At 35.5% G+C, this 21,624-nt stretch overlaps 1 long non-coding RNA gene across 1 annotated transcript; it reads right to left on the minus strand.

The window, feature by feature from the left end:
* Positions 1 to 1,073: 1,073 nt before the first annotated feature.
* LOC138710552 (uncharacterized) lies at positions 1,074 to 20,750 on the minus strand. The gene is made up of 2 exons (XR_011335256.1): positions 19,948 to 20,750; positions 1,074 to 3,903 (listed from the first exon to the last, which is right to left on the minus strand). It is a non-coding gene; the product is annotated as an uncharacterized lncRNA (long non-coding RNA).
* Between the last annotated feature and the right edge of the window lie 874 nt (positions 20,751 to 21,624).

Raw genomic sequence — 21,624 nt, forward strand, 5'->3', positions numbered from 1 at the left:
GATACCTACATTCTTTCCTTAAGCAGAGCTTCTTTGGTTTCTGAATTTTGCAAGAAGTTCCTGACAGATCATGTTGAAGTCGATGGCTCGAACAGTTTCTCAATTCATTCTGAATTTTTCTGATGTCCACATCATGTTAGCACTAAAGAAAAAACTCTTTACACTGAGGCATTACTTCCAAGAAGACACAGAGGTAATTCAATCAACTTCTGAAGTTGTGCACAGAAAGTTATTTTCTCAGAGAAGAATTGAAATATTTCACTCCATTTTGAGCAAAGGTCAGCATTTTCTTCATTCCACTTTGCTATTTTCTCTGAAGTCATATATTTCTTCAAGCAAGAACTTTCATGAAATAAATTATTTCAGCCAAGTCAAGTCCATTTACATTTGAAGGGAAATAATGCTTCGGCTTCGCACAATGAATACTACTTGAAACTAGTCAGCCAAGTAATTTTTCTAATATTAACACAGTAAAGAAGTTATAAAGTTAATCAGTGATTATATAAGTTAGTTTTAAAAGAGTGTATCCAACAATGAAGAGGAAATAATACACTGTCACTTCAAACGTTTTTCTTTCTGGAAGAGTTCTCAGCAATATACATACAACAGATATCTTATCTTGTGAATGAATACCCCAGACACTGATATAGTCAACAGTATCTGAGGACAAATGATTAAATTCGGGAACATTCCGGGGATGAATTTTGTTTGGGGGCAAAAAGCAAAATTTGGGGACTGTCCCTGGGAAATGGTGATGTCTGGTAACCTTACCTTAATGTTACAATAATTGAATCACCCCATGCAGAAAGGGCTTTAGTCCATTAGACCTAGTTTTGAGAAAACTGAAGAAAACATTCTGTACACTGTATTCCTTTCTGCATAGAACTCTGAGCCTGACGCTTCAATTTCTATCTTTTCAAGCATTGGACTGAATACCTTTCTGTTCAGGCTGATGGAGCCACCCATAAAGATATGATTTCCATCGATATCTTTTTTTTTTTTTTTTTTGTGACTGAAGCCCTTTCTGCATGGGGCGATTCAATTGTAAAAAATTGTAATTACAACAAAGAACATTAAACATGAAACATCTTTATTTACTAAACATTTTACATACCAGTACAGGTTGTATCATCCTTACTCTTACCATTATTTTTGTGAGTTACAGTACATTGAAGTTAGCATAAGGTTTTGTTACATTTTAAGCAGAAGATTTCGGTACAGTTTTTGTTGAATTATCCTTCCGCATAGATGTATTTACATAAAAAAACACAATATCAGAAATGATTATAATATTATGTGTAGCTGTTTATTTTTATTGTTAAGTCCTCGCCATTGTATATTTCTCCTTAATAAGAGAATGGAAGAAATTCTACAAATTGTGGCCCAATCTAAAACCAATCATTTTGATAAAATGTGAGGTTATGGTAGTGCAAGACTGATTATTGCAGGAATACTGTTTTATAAAATGGCTGTCGAATGTTACTTTATGACCACTGCCTGCTCGAATGCATCTGATGGCTGCTTATACTGCATGCTCATAAGACCATTTTAACAATGCTTTCACTGAAACTGTGTTTTTCCAAATTCCAATGGTAGGTGCAGCACCAACCAGCTGATCTGTATGTCTGCTTCAAACTAAAAAAAAAAAAAAAATGTTGTTCTACCTACTTTGTGCCAGTGTGACATATTAAGTGTGTTACAAATAATAATCATCAGAAACTCTTGTGGATAAATTCTTGAAACCTCTATTCAGTAAGTTCCACACAGAAAATGTTTACCGGTACTGGTTTTCTTGTTAGGAGAAATCCCTTTCTCAGAAAGTACTGAAGCTGTATGTTCCCGGGGGATCTAGTTCATTTTTTGAATGAAAAACTCTTTCTCTTATCTGACAACAATGTTTTATAGACAGAAAAAGTACACTTCATATCTGCTAATACAACAGGAGCATATTTAAAATAATTAATATCACAACCAGTAACCAGGACTAATTTTAAGTAGGTAATGCTTTTTAGGAGCCCTAGTTAGTTTGAGTCTTACAAGCCAGTGCTTGTAGGAGAGGGATAATAAATTCTTTTAAATCACATAAAAGACGTGGACAACAGAGGGACTTCCCTGGTGAGGGATCAGCTCAACACAGCGACCACTTCCTAAAGACAACACGAAAGTATATAATATATACAATGGACAGAATTTTCGGGATAGATGGAAAGTAAATTCCATCTGGCAATTGCCATCGTTTCATCACAACATGAAGATTCATATTATCTGCTTTTGAATAGCTGCTCCACTTAGCATAAGCATCTCGATTGTGATTGGTTCTGTGATTAATAGCATTATGATAGAGTTAACGAATTACGGATAGATGGAGTGCGAAAACTCTCTATTATTAAACTATAAACAATACTGTCATTTGCACATGATAAAGAAACTGAATTGCTATAAAACGCGTAAAAAGGCTTGTCCATAAGATAAGTCCAGAATATTTGCACATAACCTAAAAATGCTCCTCTAATGAAACTTAATTTAACTTGACGGATATAGATTAATATTTGTAGTGTCATGTATTCATTAAGTGGAAATGAGTTTTCAGTTTATTTGTGACGTTTAGGGAGAGGGGGAACCTGCAATTTTGGTAGGTAATGCTGTTCGAATTCTTGTATATTTTCAAAATATCGGTAGTTAATCAGTGAGGAAAAGAAAGAAATAATCTTTCATTCCATATTAATGTAATTTACTATAATATTTTAGTTTAAGAGAACAATAAAATAAAAGCATGTTGTATGTTTAAATGTTCCAGATCTTGTCATACCACTGACATGTACAGAGTGTTAAGAGAAAAGGGTCTAATATTTTGAGAGGAGGTAGTATTCATAAAAGTAAGAAAAAATGTCTAATAGACGTGAGTACCAAAATTATCTTTGAAGAAACAAGGACTGTGAAATTGGTATTGTAACGAGCATATCTTTTAAACGTAAGATATTTGCTCGTTTCTTTTCGGATATATCATATCTGTGTATTTACTCTTTTGTTTACTTCATTGCAATAAGAAACGAATAAAGAGTTCACATTAGAAGTTATGCTGCTGTAACAATACCAATTTCACAGTCCTTGTTTCTTAAAATATATTCATTTTAGGACCCCTGTTTGTTAGACTTTTTGTTATTGTTTTTATGAATATTGGCTCCTCTTAAAATATGAGAAGCTTTTTTCTTAACTCACATTAGAAGATAGTTGTTACAATACCAATTTCACAGTCCTTGTTTCTTTAAAGATATTAATTTTAAGACCTATGCTTACTTGACTTTTTTCTCCTTTTTATGAATACTACCTCTTCTCAAAATATTATACCCTTTCTTTTTTTAACACCTTATATACAAACTCATATTGAATGTTACACTAACTGTGTAGAACATGAACATTATATACAATACATCATAATGATTACTACAGTGTAATTAATAAGAAACAAAGCTTTATTTGAACTATTATTTTGTCCAACATTACTAAACATGTCCCATCACTGATGATGGACAAGTCCAAAACGCAAAATAAGAAAGTACTGTATGTGTTATCTTTCTAGACAATCAATTTTTTTAACGTCAATATGTACAGATTCTTGGTAATCACGTAACATTTGTTGTTTGTTGCACAGGCCTTCTTCTGTGGCTGGTTCTTATGAGGACTTGGAAGATGAGAAAGATTCACTTGAACTGTCAACACGACAACTTGCAGAGGATGACAGTGACGAGGTGATGCCGCTAGGCAAGGACTCAGGTCGCAGGATGTCCAACAGGATGCCTCGACTTGTCCGACAGTCCAGCACAATGGAGACACCGGTTGATGCATCCGGAGCCATGAAGATGACATACTGGTTCTGAGGACAATGTGTCTGGATCTTTACTCCTAGAATGTAAGTTACCGATTCTGTTGTTCATAATAAAACAAATATAACATAGTTGTTGTATTATTTATTACTAGGACCTGAATCCTGAGGTTTGATCCTTTCAACAGCATTCTTACCGATCTCCATTCCTTTATCATTCCATAACATTTCTAGTAGTGACACATGGTGTTGGTTGGTCTAAGAAAGAGTGGTTGTTTGCTTTGAAACATGAATACTCAGCAAACCTTAGTGTAATCAGCTGGTGTGGGATGGGAATGTTCCTAGCTGAAGGACAAGTGCTATAGATCTACTAGGTTAGGTGACCAGATGTTCCTTTTGTAAAGGGATTGTCCCCTTTTTTTAAACTCAATTCCCATTGTTCTAACAAAACCTTTAGGAGTTGTTAATTGTTCCTTTTTCTGAACTTTAGTCCCATTTTTACCTTTTTTGAATTCGTGGTGGCATGACATATTTGAACGGTGCTTAAAGAAATTGTTGCATATTATTTTATTATGTATGACGATAAACTGAAAGTGAATGATAAATTGTATGATCTGGAGTTTTGCTTAAAGAACGAAAGGCACCTGAACTTGGATTACAGGCACCGAAGAGAAGGACGAATGCGAACAGTGAACAGATTCCAAGGGAGGAAAGCTCAGTTTTGCTAATGGAAGAAATAGAAACACAGTCGACAGTCCAGAATAACCAAGAGAAAGAGCAGGAATGGTGGAAAAAAAATCATCCCAACTGCAGGGGCAGAACAACAGATAGTTGAAGGTCACCACATGGCAACAGGAGATATTAACAAGGTTAATGATCATATGATGACGAACGAGGAAATATAAGCATGTTGACTCGACAGAGAGAGGTAAGCAACGTTAAACTGCAGAGTAAGAGGAATCCAAATCTGCTAAGAAAGCACTTGAATGTGAGGATGAGTGGCACAAAGAGCATGGGAAAAGGGAATAAGACTAGTGAAGCGAAAAAATTAATCCATGAGTTGGGACGTGGAATTGGGGAAGAAAGTGATAGTACCAAGGGTGGGAGTGAAAGAAATAATTTAAAAGACTCTAATGCAGTGTTTGGTGGTGATATTGTTGAGGATTTTAAAGATTTTAGAAGGATGATGGTAAAAAAATTCGAGGAATTAAATCAATCATTAAGTGAGCTGTGGGGTATAACGAAAATTGATGAAAAATATGGTGGGGAGACGAGATTTGATAATATAAGGAAGGCAAGTGAGTGAAGCAAGTGCTAGCTATGAAGAGAGGGGAGGAGTGGTCAGTGAAAGAGGTAGATGATAATCGACCTGGTTTACTAAGATAGAAAAAAAAACACTAGTGAACAGTAATTCTCGAGTTAATAAGTGACCAATATTAGTGAACTAGTAAAAGGTCAAGAAAAGAGTAAATGGAAAGATTAATATCAAGGCATCAGAGTTAACGAAGGTGTGAATAGTAGGAATTATTGATGGTGCACATAAGTTGTTATAGCAAATAGTGAATTGAATAATAAATCAGCTGAAGAAGTGAACTGGTATAAACAGTAAGGTATATGTGAACTAGTGAATAAATAATGAATAGCAAAAACAAGGTAGGATAACTATTAAATAGACGATGAATTGAGCAGCAAGAGGGAAGATAGCTAGTGGGATTAGGGTAGTTTTATTAAAGTATAGGCCTACTGCAAAGAAGTGTTAAGGTAAGTGTTCACTACATCGTATCAGACTCCTTGGACGAATCACACATAACAGATATTTTAAGTGAAGTGTGTGAAGTGCATTCACTGTAATGGCTCTACCTGATCGTCTCATCGGATTCCCTATCAGATCTTTAAAACATAAATGACGTACCATATTGACATAGCTGAAAACAGAGGAGTTTGAGGTTACGTCTATTAATCATGAGTGTTAGCAAATAAGAATTTATAATTGATTCATGCTTCTTAATTGAAGAAGAAGAAACGAAAGAGATATTGGTTACATAATGTAAGAAACGACTTGATTACTGTAATGGGAATGCCTCAAATTATATAATTCTTCGCAGTTTTCTACAAGCAAAATAAGTTTTACGTCTGCCATGCTGACGCGACACTGAACATGGCACAACATAACAGTTGAGCAATTAAAATTGATTTATTAAAGAAGGCCATGATCACACTCAAAAAAAGTTGCTCATCCGAGAAACGTGAACAGATTTACCACAGTATATACAGTCACGAAACTTGAGTTGTAAGGGTGCTAAGAACGATACACTGTGCTGGTACTATTTTGCATTGTCTGTAATGAGGCAATATTAGTGATCCTAGTGGTTAGCAACTATCTATGGATGCATATTTACTACGTATTGAGTTTCATGACTGTATGTACTAGTATTAATATGATATACTGAAGTATATACTAGACTGTGGATTTACCGAGAGCCGATGCATGCGATATGCTGTAGTGAACACAGTTACATAACAATTACAGCAAAGATTGTCTTTTTCCAATCTGTGCGATTCATCCGATGAATGCGATATGATGTAGTGAACGCACCTTTATTTGTAATGATTGTTAATGGTGGCACCATATACGTAAAAATGTGAGGTCCACCATTAAGTTACATGTAGGAAATACTATGACGAAATATATATCATATTATATTATTTTATTGCAAACTTATGAAGAAATAAATATACAAATTTATTTTTGTGCTCAAAGAAAAAAAAAATATTGCATATTTCTTCATAAGTTTGCAATAATCTAATATCCAACAAGTTTTTGAGCAAAAGAAAAATATGTATTGAATATTTCGTAAGTTCACATATATAATATGCATCAATTTCTTTGTGCACTGTATGTTATAATATGCAAAGGTTAATATTTCTGTTGGTGTCATGAGAAAACATGAGTTCTTTGTGGTCTGATGAAAAGAACTGCATAACATCAAGACTGTGAAAGCATTTTGTGATCAAGACACACTAACTTAGACATTTTGTATAGCCTATTGACTTTTATGAGCACATCTTGAAAGAATCAATCAAAATAATGTCTTCATATAAATATGATGATGATGGTAATAATAATAATAATAATAATAATAATAATAATAATAATAATAATAATAATAATAATAATAATAATAATAATAATGCACACTTCAGTCCTGTGTTTAACTTACTCCAAATAATTAGGGCCTATATAGTAACAACATATACTGGTATGTTATTCCATTTTTTATGTAGAGTGTAACAGAAGTGTGTTTTGAAATCTAGTCACCCATACTAGGTCGCATTGCTGGGTCTTAGTTATCCCTCTCAATATTAAAAAAATATACTTAAAAAATTATTAGGGAATCATGGCTCCAGTATTAACGTTGAATAACATTAAATATTAGATTTTTGTATTAAAACAACTTTAGCTTGGCATTAAAATGGTGTAGGGAGAATTGACATAGATGTTTGTAGTGTTTTGCTTGAGTGTTGTATATTCACATATGTATTTGGCATTATTCTTTCTTCGTTTGGTTAGGTACATTAAGATTATTACTAGATCGAGAATTATCTTTACCTTCACATTTTTCAGTGGCTGGTCATGATAATATATTTGAAAAATATTGGCGTGCAAGAGGTCAAATGACTTTATTGCCAAACGCCTGGCATTAGAAAACAACAACAACATTTTTTATGCAGTTAGGATTCATGCTTTAATATCTACGGTCATATTGCGTGTGTAGAATATTTAGATATATCAGTAGACCATTGACTGTTTGTTGAGTTTCTGTTTCTGTTGTCGTGTGTTACAGAATATGGCTTGTGTCCAGGAAACTGATTTTGTTTTAATGTTTATGATATTGGTGATTAAGGTGATACTGAATCATGGTATGTAAATTAACAATCTGGCATTTGCTTTTGTAACTGAGGAAAACCTTGAAAACTTTAGATTGGTCGACCACGGGGTTTGAACACAAGATCTCCCGAATGCAAGTCTTAAACTTTATTGTCAATTCATAATTTCTTTTCTTATGAAGTCTGATATATTGGGCGCGACTGCTTTTTGCAGACATGTTTATCTGTTCATGACATCATAATATGCAGTTGTTAAAGTTATTATGTCATATTCTCAGCATAGCAGTTAGATAAGTCAGGCTAAAATGGTCTTAACTTCTAAACCATACCAAATAGATCAAAAAGGGGTTGTATTTTTGAAAAAGTCGCATGATGGTGGGTGATGTGCCCAAAGGCAGGTATCGGTATTTTACTTAACCAAGACCGTAAATCACGACCTACCCTACATTTACTAGGCAAGGCATATTTCATTAACATATTCTACTCGTAATATGTCTAGATCTATCTTTTGTGGTTTAGCTATAGCAAGTGGTTGAATGTCTGTAAAATTAGGAAAAGTATTACATAATTATTATGTTATTGTATAAACCAGGGAGAGAGAGAGAGAGAGACTTTTTAATAACTATATAATTTGCAGACATAAATTCCACAGAGTTAAAAAAATATATAGTTCATAATCTCGACCTCAGTGCCGTAATTTATTTTCGAAATACCTGCATTGAACTGTATCCACACAATACGTCCCTAATCATTACTTTAGTTATAGTTACAAATACTACAATTACTATTACTACAACTGGCGTACATTATTGTCATAAATGTGATCTTTTTATATCATTATTATTCAGAATATAATCTAAATGAATGTTAAGTTGTAGTGTTTCTGAAAATGTGTTGCATTACATCAGTACCAAGTAAATGCCATAGCTCAGTCAGAACAACGTCGGAAATTAGATGTCAACGTCTCAGGTTCAAATCCTCGTCACTTCTTTTATTTTATTGTGTTACAGGATAGTATGAGGGACAGTCAAATGAAAACGGGTCAAATGCCAAAAAAGTATAATAGAACATTATTACCTCAAAAGTAATCTCCAAAACTGTTTATACATTTAGCCCACTGCGAGACAAGACGATCAATCCCATTCTTGAAAAAGCTTCTGGACTGTCTACCGAACCAGTTCTTTACCCAATCACATACGTCTTCGTCCGATGCAAACCAAAGTCCACGAATGTCTTTCTTTAACTCTCTGAAAATGTGAAAATCGTATGGAGAGAAAGCTGGGCTGTAGGGTGGGAGAGGGGGAGTGTTGAAGTGTTTTCCAACCAAATCTCTGAATAATATTCCTCGTGGAGTTCGCCGTATGTGGGCGGGCATTATCATGAACAAGGATAACGCTGTTCGATAGCATTCCAGGGCGTTTTGACTTAATGGCATGTTTTCGTTTCTGCAAAGTTCCTTCATAAAGGCTGTGCATTCATTATGGCCCCATGCTCGAGAAATTAACAAGGAGAAGATCCCTAGAATCGAAGAAGAATGTTAAAATGATTTTATCGGAACTTGTGTGTATTGCTTTGAACTTTTTTGGTGAGGGAGAATTTATGTGTTTCCATTGTTGGTTCTGCCATTTGCTCTCCGGTTCAAAATGGCGACACCACATTTCGTCCCTAGTGACAATACAGGACAGAAATGCATACTCTTCCTCGTGGTATCATTGCAAGTGACCCAGTGAAGCAGCCATTCTGTTTGCTTTTTGTTCCTTCGTGAACTGATGTGGAACCCATCACATGCAGATTTTTCGGTAATGCAGTGCTTCGCCGCAATGACGTGTATGGCACCGTGACTCATTCCCACCAAACGACGAAGTTCTTCCACAGTGATCCCTCGATTTCCCTGTATAAGACCATCAACCTCAGCAATAACAGCAGGCGTGATGGCACGATGATGGCCTGTCCTATGCAAGCATCGTCTTGCAGTGACACACATTCCTCTCAGAATCTCTTGTGCCATTCCAGTACACGCGAACATGACATGCTGTGTTTGCTGTAAACAACAGACATGCGACGATGGATTTTTCGTCCTACTTCTTCAGTAGTCAAAAATCGCAATACACCTCGCTGTTTTTCTTTACCTGCCTCCATTAGTGATGTTGGACGAACACACGTATCTCAAACCTCCTGACGTTTGCAGGTGTGTCCACTTATTGGCGATAGCCAATAGCGATAGTGCTCTGTTGCAACATATGGGCATGCTCACTCACTGCATACTCGCTGCTTAGAAATCTCAAAATCAAATAAGTGCGCTCAGAAAATTGGTATGTTGTAGGGACCCTGCATGTATATATGATGAATGTTTAATGCTTTCTGAACACATGGAAACAAAAATCACATTTCTACCCCCAGTGGTGCCATTTTATGGGTTAATGTAGTAAAACCCCGATAACACGCTATTCAAGGAACCACATGTAAACCACATATTAACCAGGACCACGTATTAGGCGGGTATACTAATTTTGACTTATATACAGTAGGGGAGATTGCCCTAGTACCAGTCAGCAGGTAGTTACACATTTATAAGCTAGATAGGAGAAGCAACCAATTATGCAGTGATAGCCGGTGACAAAGGAACTTGGTTCCTTGCATAGGGTTCAGTGTTCACCTCGCCAGTCTGGAGGAAACCTTTGTGAAGTGAGCACGACGTGGTTTTTGTATTACGCTGTTAAAGTTTGGACCATCATTACTGATTGTGTTTAGGTGAGTTGTTCTTATCCATTATATTTTATTATATACTTCACATACCTAAGCAATGATTTAATATGCTTACATTACGAAAAATTTTGTTATATGATTCATTTGTCATGATCTTTATAACCCCTTACCTTGCCCTAGTGCTGGTCACTATGTCTGTTCCTAATACCGGTCATGACAGGAAGTCTTGTAACAATAGTAGTAAACTTATTATTCATTTCAGGGATTATTGTCAAGATGGCAGCAACCAAGAAAGGAAAATGGGATGAAAAAAACATTAAAATGGCTGTTGATGGTATGATGGCGGGAAAATTTAATCTGAGGGAAGCAGCTGGTCGCTTCTCTGTCCCTAGAAACACTTTGAGTGACCGTGTATGTGCTCCTAGAAAGGAGAAATGCATTCAAATTGCACCCTCAATGGGATGGTTTAAAAAAAACCTTTGAAGATGAACTAGAGGGCGAACTTGTTTCATATCTCAAATATCTTGATAGTTGTTTCTTGCCTGTAAATAAAACTGAACTCTTAAAGCTAGCCTATGCTCTGGCTGAGCATTTCAAATTGGTCCACCAATTCAATAAAATAAAGAAAGCTGCAAGGAACAAGTTTTATCTGGGATTTATAAAGCGGCATCCCGAATTTTCTCTACATTATGCTCAATCAAGAAGCCTGCAGAGAGCTCAAAGCTTTAACAAGGAGCAAGTAGATGCTTTTTTTAACAAATTAGAACTTATGGATAAGTACTCATTCCCTCCAGACAAGATATTTAATTGCGACGAGACGGGTGTCAGTGTTGTACATTCAAATTCTCAGAAAGTGTTGTCCATTAAGGGAAAAAAACAAGTAAGTAAGCTAACATCAGGTGAATGGGGCAGGAATATCACAATGATGCTTTGCATCAATGCTGCTGATGATTAACTCATCCCATCTTTATTTGTATTTCCGAGGATTCGAATGAATCCACAGCTGATGAAAGATGTGCCAGATGGTAGCATTTTTGATGCTCAAGAAAACGGCTGGATTTCAGTTTCAGGATTTATTAAATGGCTGAAGGCTTTCATTGAGAGAGTAAATCCTACAGAACAAACTCCAGTTCTGCTCATCTTAAATGGTCACAGTACACGCAAAGATCTTCAAGCTATTCTTCTTGCCAAAAAGCATCACGTCCATATGTTGAGCCTTCCCCCACATATAACACACAAACTCCAGCCTCTGGATCGTGCAGTCATGAGGCCTTTCAAATCTGCATACAATGCAGCGTGTGAAGAGTGGATGAGCAAGTATGGGAAACTGAGGTTGAAAATCACAGACAAAGACAACTGCGGATTGGTAGGAACTGCATTCACAGAAATATGCAGGATGGAATTGGCAAAGTCAGGATTCCAATGTACAGGGATATATCCTTTCAACAGGAATATTTTTTCACAACTGGATTTCCTGCCAGCGTCTAACACAAGAAAAGTGGCAGAGGGAGGTGAACTTGGCAAACCTTCAGCAGAGACTACAAATTTCAATGTCAACTCTTTGCCAGAGTCATCATCGACACTTTCGAAAAATCCAGTAGTTGACATGGCTGTTCCTTTGACATCTAGATCTACAGACTTCCAGAAGACCATAGCTAAGATCTCTCCTGTAGCTGATGACTTGCAGAGGAAAATCGTTAACAGAAAAAGGAGAGGAGAAAAAAGTGCAATTCTAACGTCCACCCCCTTTATAAATATGTTAGAAGAAAAGGAGGAAATCAAGCGACAGAAGAAAGAAAAGGCATTGTGTGGAAACAATGACCCTAAGAAGAAGGCAATTTCAGGCGGTAGGCCTACCAAACGTAAATTTCAGTTTGGGAATGAAAATGAAATCAACAAAAAAGACAAAAATGATACCGAGGAAACTGAATGCATTATTTGTGGTGAATCTTTTGAGGAGGATTGGGTGCAGTGTTGCAAGTGTTGTGGTTGGGCTCATGTAGGTTGTGCAGACAGTGACGAAATAGTCTATTTTGTGTGTGAGCATTGCAAGAAATGACTAAGAGTGAGACATATCAAGAGAACAGACATAATTGTATTAATTTTTGTGTAACTGTTCAGTCATACCTTTGTTTTTCCTTGTACACCAAAGTGACCAGTATTGGGAACAGTTTTTTGAAAGTCATTATCTCAACAGTTTAGAAAACACTAAATCATGGGTAATTAAACGTAAGTTATTTGATACAATTCTTGTACTGACTTATTATCCATATTGTCCTATATCCTCAGATTTCAGTTTTGTTTAAATTCATTAACAGATTTACCTCAAATAATGATAAAGGCTTAAGTGACCGGCACTAGGGCAACCTCCCCTATCTATTAGCATTTTTTTTTATTGAAATACATGACTCATGAAAGGTAATACAGTACTACTCCATTATGTAATTACTGTACTGTATGTCAAAGACATTTACAATATGTACTGTACTTAATCCTTTCGAAAAAAAAAAGTCATTTATAGTTATTTATCGTGTGCGTGTTCTTCAAGTCCTCATGTTTATCACACTTCACTTTCTTGCACTTACATCCTCGTGACGTGGCAACTGCAGAGATTGAGTCGCGATTTTTTATTATTGTCCTTAATGTCGATGATGGGATTCCTAATGAATCAGAGAGTTGTTTCTGATTAAGAGTACAGGTACTGTTTTAATCGTACTTTCCTAAGATTTCCAATTTTTCCGACACAGTTGCCTCTGACTCATTGCTTTTGTGCTCACTTCCAGCAATGAAGTAGTGAACGATGTTTATACAGCTCTGCCATGCCATAAGGAATGTTTATCATATGTAAGAATTTTGAGAACCATAAACTAACAGCTTCAAACAAAGGGTCCCTTCAGAACATAAACAGAGTTACCAGTATCTGTTTGTGAGAGGAGAGACGAGAGACTACTAAAATTGAAATGTCAGTTCGATTTCTGATGGTGTTGTGTGCAATTCGCTCTGTTTAAAGTATAGTATATGAAAGTGTAATGCAATAATATCTTTTTCGTGTGTTGGCGATTTGGCATTCTCAAAACAATTAATATGTCTCTTAGTGAGCCCAATGCAAGTCGGAATGGTGGATCGAGTGGATATGGAAAATGGTGTTTAGTGTTTATAATATTTCTTCTGAAGAAATGCGTAAAAATATTAACTTTTCAAAATGTCAAGCACTGACTGCCGAGGCGTGTTCTTTAAGTGTCTCTACAGTGTCCCGTGTATGAAGAAAAGTTAAAAGAACGCAAACACAAGGTGCCGATAAATTGTTCCATTCTCCTAAAAGAGTTACAAATCTAGATGACTTCCAAGAAGACGTTGTACAACGTACAATTTTTTACTTTTACGATAATGGAAAATTTCCGACATATAACAAACTAACCATAACTTACTGCTTAGAAAAAAAAATTAATTACTCAGGTTCAGTTTCTTCCACTAAAAGATTATTGAATCGGTTGGGATTCTGCTACAGAAAAACCAATGATGGGCGAAAATAACTAATGGAACGGAATGGTATTGTTGCTGCAAGACTGAAGTTTTTGCGCAAAATGCACGTGACCAGATCATCAGGTGACACTTGACACGTGACACGTTACCTTGATGTAACGTGGGTCAATAAAAATCATTCTCTGAAATATGTTTGGCAAGACTCAAATAGGGAAAGGAAGGTAGATTTATTGTTTGCCATGTGGGATCAGCTGAAACAAATTTCGTTCCAGGTAGTAAATGGATATTCAGATCAAAGAAAACCAGTGATTATCACGAAGAAATTATTGCACAATCATTTCGCGATTAGTTCTTAAACAGATTTCTAAATCATCTAGAGGAAGGGAGTATTTATTATTAGGAAAATGCTCCATATCATTCCGTGAGCATTAATAGAATACCAAATATCTCTTCTAAAAAGACGAAATCAGTGAATGGCTGAAAAATAAAGGTGTTAGTTTTTCTCCCTCAGAAACTAAGTCAGAACTTTTGGAAAAAGTGTTGCCTTTCAAAAGCAGTAAAAAATGTGTGAATTTGATCAGCTGGCCAATGAAATGGGGCATGACGTTATAAGACTCCCACCTTATCATTGCCAGTATAATGCAATACAACTAATTTGGGCTCAGGTGAAAAGGGAGGTCGCCAGAAACAACAAAACTTTCAAAATGTCGGATGCAGAAGAACTTGTAAATAAGGAACTTGATAATATGACAATTGAGGACTGGGTAAAAAGTGTGAAATACGCGGTGAAATTATAGGAGGAAGATTTCGCTAAAGAGTTAGGCCGGGAAAACATTTTAGAACCAAGGACTATTAATTTACAAGAAGACAGTGACACAGATGACAATGAGGGGACTGACGACGACGACGAGAATGTTGGCTCACCATTAGCTCTGCTACTGGAGTAGAAATTTGCAGCACAGAAGGTACATTTTATTAATTCATCATTTTCCTTAAACGGAACACAGGTATATAAAACCGCTGTTTTTGTAAGAATATGCTTTGACATCATGGACATAATGCTATTTAGGGCCATATCAGTTCATTTGTACAAAAAATTACTATTTCAAATTAATCCTCTCATTCAATTTATTTTATCACACTGCACCTTCGACAACTTTATTAACCCTAATAAAACTAAAACTTACAAAAACTGATATAAATTCTGCGAGTAATTTCATTCGATGCAATCTGATGTTATTTATTATTACGGTATTATTATTATTATTATTATTATTATTATTATTATTATTATTATTATTATTATTGAGAAGCCTTCTGCATCTCCCTATCAAGCCAATCTCAGGTAAAGGGTCGCGCTCCACAGTTTTAAAAGTACTGTCGCTGAGTGACAGAGACGGAGAGTGTAGTTGTGACAACATCGCGCTCGCATGTTACTGGCTCTCGCAAAAGTCAGGAGGTTTGAGCGCGACTGTAGAGTAGCGTATAATTACACAGTATGGACACTTCGCGTCGGTACCTTTGATGTAGCAGGACTGATATCAACGACCTTCAAACCAGCTTGAGCGTGAGAGTCTGCTTTCTCCCTGGAGTTGGCACTGACATCACACCAGCTAGCAGTCGACACAGCGAAAATATAACACATTCAATTAATACGAGTACATCTAGGTACATTATGTACTCAAATGAAATAAATTTACCATGAAATAATGAATCCGTCATTAACTGTAATGTGTAGACTCTAGAGTCCCTTTATAATGAGAGTTGAGACGTTGACCCCAACAACAATTAAAATATGTAATGATTTGATAGCGCTGAAAATGAAAAAAAAAAAAAAAAACAAAAAACAAAAAAAAAACAAAAAAACAAAAAAAAACTTTTATGAGAAGTAAAACCATATACCGTACTTATATTATATTGTATAGAAATATTAAACGAATTTGATACATAATTTTATAATGTGTTATATTATTTTATAATATAATTTATTATATATAAAACATAAAGTTATTATTATAACTAGTTTGTCACTGAGAAATAAGGAAAAGCTGCTAACTTGAATTTATTGGAAGCAAAGCGTTACTGGATTATGCAATAAGGTATACCGTTATTGCTCTAAAAGGTTGTCTTTGGTTCGATTAGCTAGGTATATTAGCAACTCAGAGTTCAAATACCTCTCTTCCCAGGACGACATGTGGAGTGGGATATGTAGACATATTGCCAACATAATATCTCACAAAGTTCACTTCCACATTATTTCGTAAAAAAGTTTTGCAAGCCAGTGTACCAACTTGCCCGCCATGAGATATACTAGAGCCTTCTTTAGTTACAAGCCGGAGCATGGGTAGATTTGGCAACGCAGAGTGGAGGCGGGCGGAGGCGAAATAAAGGCATGACGTTTGACGTTTTAGTGCTTTGATTTCGTTGTCACACGTACATTTTCGACATTAATTGAAACAAAACTAAGTGCATATGATCAAGATTCAGCGTATTGATGTACGTAATTTATTATGGAATCCGAAATGGTATTTTATTTGAATTTCAGAATACCGCCTAAGTACTTGCATACAGCCAGCCACTTATAACTTCAAGAAAAAAAAATTAAAATCATACGTGTTTTCAATTGATGGTACTAGGGAAAATAAATAAATACTTAAAGAAATGTTACTTCTACCAAAAATAAATAAAATAACGACGTACTTTCGCAATACCCTATTCAAATCAATTAAACATTATGTGCAGGGGCGGCTCGTCCATAAGAGCTGCAGAGCTGCAGCACTCCTTGCTTTGACAGGAAAATAAAAATAATATTTATTTTAATTTGTAGAAGGATTGTTACAGCTTTTATTGGTAAATTGCTTTATATTTCATTTGGCCGGGAATATGTACTATTATCTTATGCATTATCTTTTTGCGCGTCGACTGTATTGGAATTGACACTGCATTCAAAGTCGTCCTGGGATCTGGAGGGTGGGACAGCTCGTAAGATAGTGTGTCTTGCTTGGTCAGGGGATAGAGAAGTGAAGGGAAGCAGAGGGAAACTTCCGCTGTTTAAAACCCATATTTCGCTGCAGTGGCTTGCATTACCACACCGCTATTGTAATGCTACGTCAAATGGATTCTCTAGTCCCTTGAAACTTACGACAAAATTTTTATTTTCTTTTCACATACTTATTGTTGTAGAATCTTATGGAGTTAATATAACGAAATTAATATTCTCTTTTGTCTTATTATTACGAATATATCCAGCTTTCAGCAGAACCTAATATTTGCTTTAACTCAAAATGATTGCACGAGTAGAATCCTTTTGATATAGCACATAAAATACGAGAGAGACTTCTTTTCCAGTTTTAGAAAATTGTTGACCATCAGTATATTATCTCAGTGTTGCTTTGGTGTGACGTCTTAGTACCGTAACTTAACCAGTGCAAAATGCAAGCATGAGTGTGTTTGAATTACAGAATATTAATTATATTTTTTCTCAACTTTCCCTTGTGGAGAAAATTGATGTAATGAAGTCAAATTAAAGGGTCTTTCGTCACCCAACTTAAATCTTACTCGAGCTTCTTCCAGCCGAAATAGTGCATATATGTAAGGAAGTATAATAATGACATTTACGCTGAGCATTTGTGGTTGCCTCCTCTTCGGTGGTGATACTGCATAGACTAGGAGTGGTGTGACAGATTTAGGACATTTGCCCCTAAAAATTAAAAAGCACGAATCTTCGCAATCTCACTTGAAAAATGTTGTTTCATTGGCTATGTTAGGCAAAACTAATATTGCTGCAATAAGTGAAACGAACAGAACAAACATTCTCAAACATAATCAAGAAGTGAGAAAAAATCGTGAAATTATTTTAAAAAATATTGATTGTATCAAATTTTGTGGCCAATATGAACTTCCCCTTAGGGGACATGATGAAAAAACGATTCGAAAGACTCTGGTGTATTTCGTGGGTTGCTACAGTCCGTGAGTAATCTAAACGAGCCTCTCAAAAATCATTTGGAACATGCCACTGTTTAAAAGTAATTCTAAGACAATTCAGAATGAACTGGTAGATTGCAAGTTGAGTGTCTGCCGATCAGAAATTCAGACTGAAATCGATGGTGTTGGTTTTTTTTTTTTTTTTTTTTTTTTTTTTTTTTTTTTTTTTTTTTTTTTTTTTAGCGATTAGAAAATGATGCCACAGACAGCTCCCAACTAAGAGAGAAAATGTTGGTTTTTCGATATGTAGTGCATTTATTTTTGTCCTATACTTATTAGTAATGGTATCAAGAAGTGAAATTTGTATGTACCAAAATCTACTGCAGCTCTCCCAATCCACAAGTTCACGAGCCGCCACTGATTATGTGGCTATTAAATTGACAATGTTTTGTCGCTTTATGTTGTTTCACCTCTGACGTGAAAGGTCTAGGATACCATATAGGCCTATATTTTAATTCCATGTGATCTGTCGTGCTTTTCAATAAATATTTCCGATACCCAGGAAGCCAGTTTTAGTTTGAACCTCGCCAGTCATCATAACAATACTGTTATCCTAAATTATTTGTTATAAATTTTTAAAAATATAATTTTAAATAGGCCAAGGCCAAGTATAAAGATCTATGAAAAAATTAAGAAAAATACCTTCAACATACGTAACAAAACACATCATTATCTATTAAGTATGTGCCAATTAGCGTAAACTTAGTGAACTTTAAATCCTGTAAATTCGATGTGGAAAGAGACATGTTTATAACTAATTTATTACAAAAGGAATAATATTAATAAATAAACCTTGAAAACCAACAAAGTGAGTGTATGCATCTACAAATTATAGATACTCCTGACGTATAGCAGGCATTCCGAATCTTCAAAACTGCAACTTATTTTATGGGATCACAAAACAGCTGTTTACAATGAACTTGAAAATCAACGGCGTAACTTTATTGATATAGCAGGCGAGACCCAACAATTTGGCTAGAATTCTGATACATCACAAACCACAAGTAAGACTATAAAAATGTAGTTAATACAATATTTAATATTTACTTTGTCATCATTAACCGTAAAAATTTCCAAAGATTGCAACCATTTTTTTTTTTTCATTTATTGTCTTGATTTTATTGCCAACACGCACATAGTAATCAATAATGAACGTTTGGTACGACCGCGAACATAATTCCATCGACACACACTTACATTATAACATTAATTTACATTGAAAATCGGCATTAGCACAAAAACGTGTACTGTATGGTCGGCCTTCGGCTGACAGTTAATTACAGTGTTGCCGACGTATGGCTCCGGCTTGTAACTGAACAAGGCTCTGGATATACGCATGGTGACCCGCGCATTTGACTGTGCCTCATATAATGTAATAATATAAGAAGAAATACTAACATTCATATTATGCGCTTTATTGTCCCAAACCTAACATTAAATTTATATTATTTATATCGTTAAAGGACGATAACAGAATATAAAAGATAACTTGACTATTATTTATATCGCTAAAGAACGTTAAAAGAATATAAATGATAACTTGAATATTATTTATATCGGTAAAGAACGATAACAGAACACAAATAACTTTAATATTATTTATATCGCTAAAGAACGATAACAAAATATAAATAACTTCATTATTATTTATATCGCTAAAGAACGATAACAGAATACAGATTATAACTTCAATATTATTTATATCACTAACGAACGATAACAAAACAAAATGATAACTTGAACAAGGCTTGAACTCACAACCTTCGAATCATTAAGCGAGCACTCCACCGCCGCCCTACGAGACGCAGATATCGAACGACTGCTGCCTAACCACCATAGTTCAGAAACTGCTTGAAGTGCGCATCTACAAACGCGTGCATCGTGTAACATCACTGTGATCCGAAGTGGACTTAAAATATATTCGCTGTTCACGAGTGCGGTCACTTTTTTTTTTACAGCTATACATATCAAGCAGAGCCTTAATCAGAGATATGCCGACGATTGAGAGATGAAATTAACACGTTGTGAAATAGAAATAATACATTTCATTAGACATACAGTACCTTATAGAGGTCGAGCAAGTTCTGAGTCCGGAAAATCCTCTTCTAACTCACTGCGCGGACTGCAATCATCTTCTATTAGCATTTGACGCTTAGCGTTCCACTTAAAACCAATCTTGTGTAAAATTCTTCTGAGTGATTCAGCTCCCCACGGAAAATGTACCTTTTCTCTAATTACAGGCAATAATTTTCTACACGTGGGAACTGTCTTGTTAACTGTATAAAACTCATGCACAGTTCTTCGAATTATACGCAAGTCAGAGTTCTCAATATACACATATCTTTTTGATCTTGGGCGGCATTTCTTTGGTGTTTTTATTGGTGAATCAGAGCTGGATGTTTGCTTATTTCTCATTTCCCTCTTTATATTTTGTATTGTTCCTGCAGACACACCTGTGTACGCCGCAGCTCTTTGCGTTGCACGGACCAGTGGAATAAATACTGTGTTCGTTCTCGCTTCTTCGTCGCACATCGTAACGATAGTTTCAATTACTGTTCGAACTTCACTATTAATAATGACATTGGCTTCTTCACTCGTGCTAGCCATTGTTACCGCTCGTACAAAAACCACGCTTTGAGCACACAACTTTAACTTTCGTACATTATTTCAATCTGATAACGGCAACGATTGTTACATCCTCTTCGTCTGAACTACGGCATTAGTTTAGTAGCCAATAACAATTTAAGTATCCACCTCAATCGAGCGATAATACGACGAGCAAACACCATCCCCCCGCACCGATGAGAAGAATACCTCTTCCTGCAGAGAACTCCTCACGCAGTGTTGCCAACTCAGCCGATTTATAGCTGATTTTAGTTCTTTATGCCCGTAACATACTATACCGAGAACTATGAACTGTGTAATGTGTGTGGAGACAGCTATTACCTGTGCATTTAGAATATTACAGTCTTATTTGAGATTATAGATGACATGTTAAATAACAGTATGCAGATTTTCGGTGTGATTTAATGGAAGTTATAATTTTGTTTCCAGAAAGCCTGGATTTGTTCAATTAAAAAGTATGTTTTCAAACTACATTCTTCAGCTGGTTCATTTATTTTGGCAAGTTGATTGTTTTCAGTTCCGTGTTTTTCCTTCAGATTTCGTTTCCTCTGATTCGTTTTAATTGCTGAAAGTGAACTACCTGTATGTCTTTCATTTTCAGACAGTAACACACTACAGCGAGAAATATGTAATACGTTTGTCGAGCTATGGAAAATGCTTTCATTTAGCACGGAGTAACGCTCGAAATAAGACGTAGCTGACATTGGTCGGCTAGCGATTTTTTGAAAAAAGTAAACACGGCCAGCAAAAGGGTCGTGATAATTTTGCACTTACGCATAGCTTCGATGATTCTGTATAGACCTACCATGATACATTAAAATGTCTTTCGAAACCTCCACGTTTTGTTACTTATTGTTCACATTATTGAACAAATTTTAATTTTTCTAACAAGTAAAATAAAGAAAACCTCCATGTGATTTAATCTTCAAGTCTTTTAATTCAGGAATAACTTTCTCCATTCTCCTGTAACTTCACCCCTCTTAGTCCCAAATATTTTCTTAAGCATCTTATTCTCAAGCATCCTTAACCTCTGTTCCTCTCTCAAAGTGAGAGTCCAAGTTTCACAACCATACAGAACAACCGGTAAAATAATTGTTTTATAAATTGTAACTTTC

This window comes from Periplaneta americana, chromosome 12 (assembly GCF_040183065.1).
Source record: "Periplaneta americana isolate PAMFEO1 chromosome 12, P.americana_PAMFEO1_priV1, whole genome shotgun sequence".
Lineage (NCBI taxonomy): Eukaryota > Metazoa > Arthropoda > Insecta > Blattodea > Blattidae > Periplaneta > Periplaneta americana.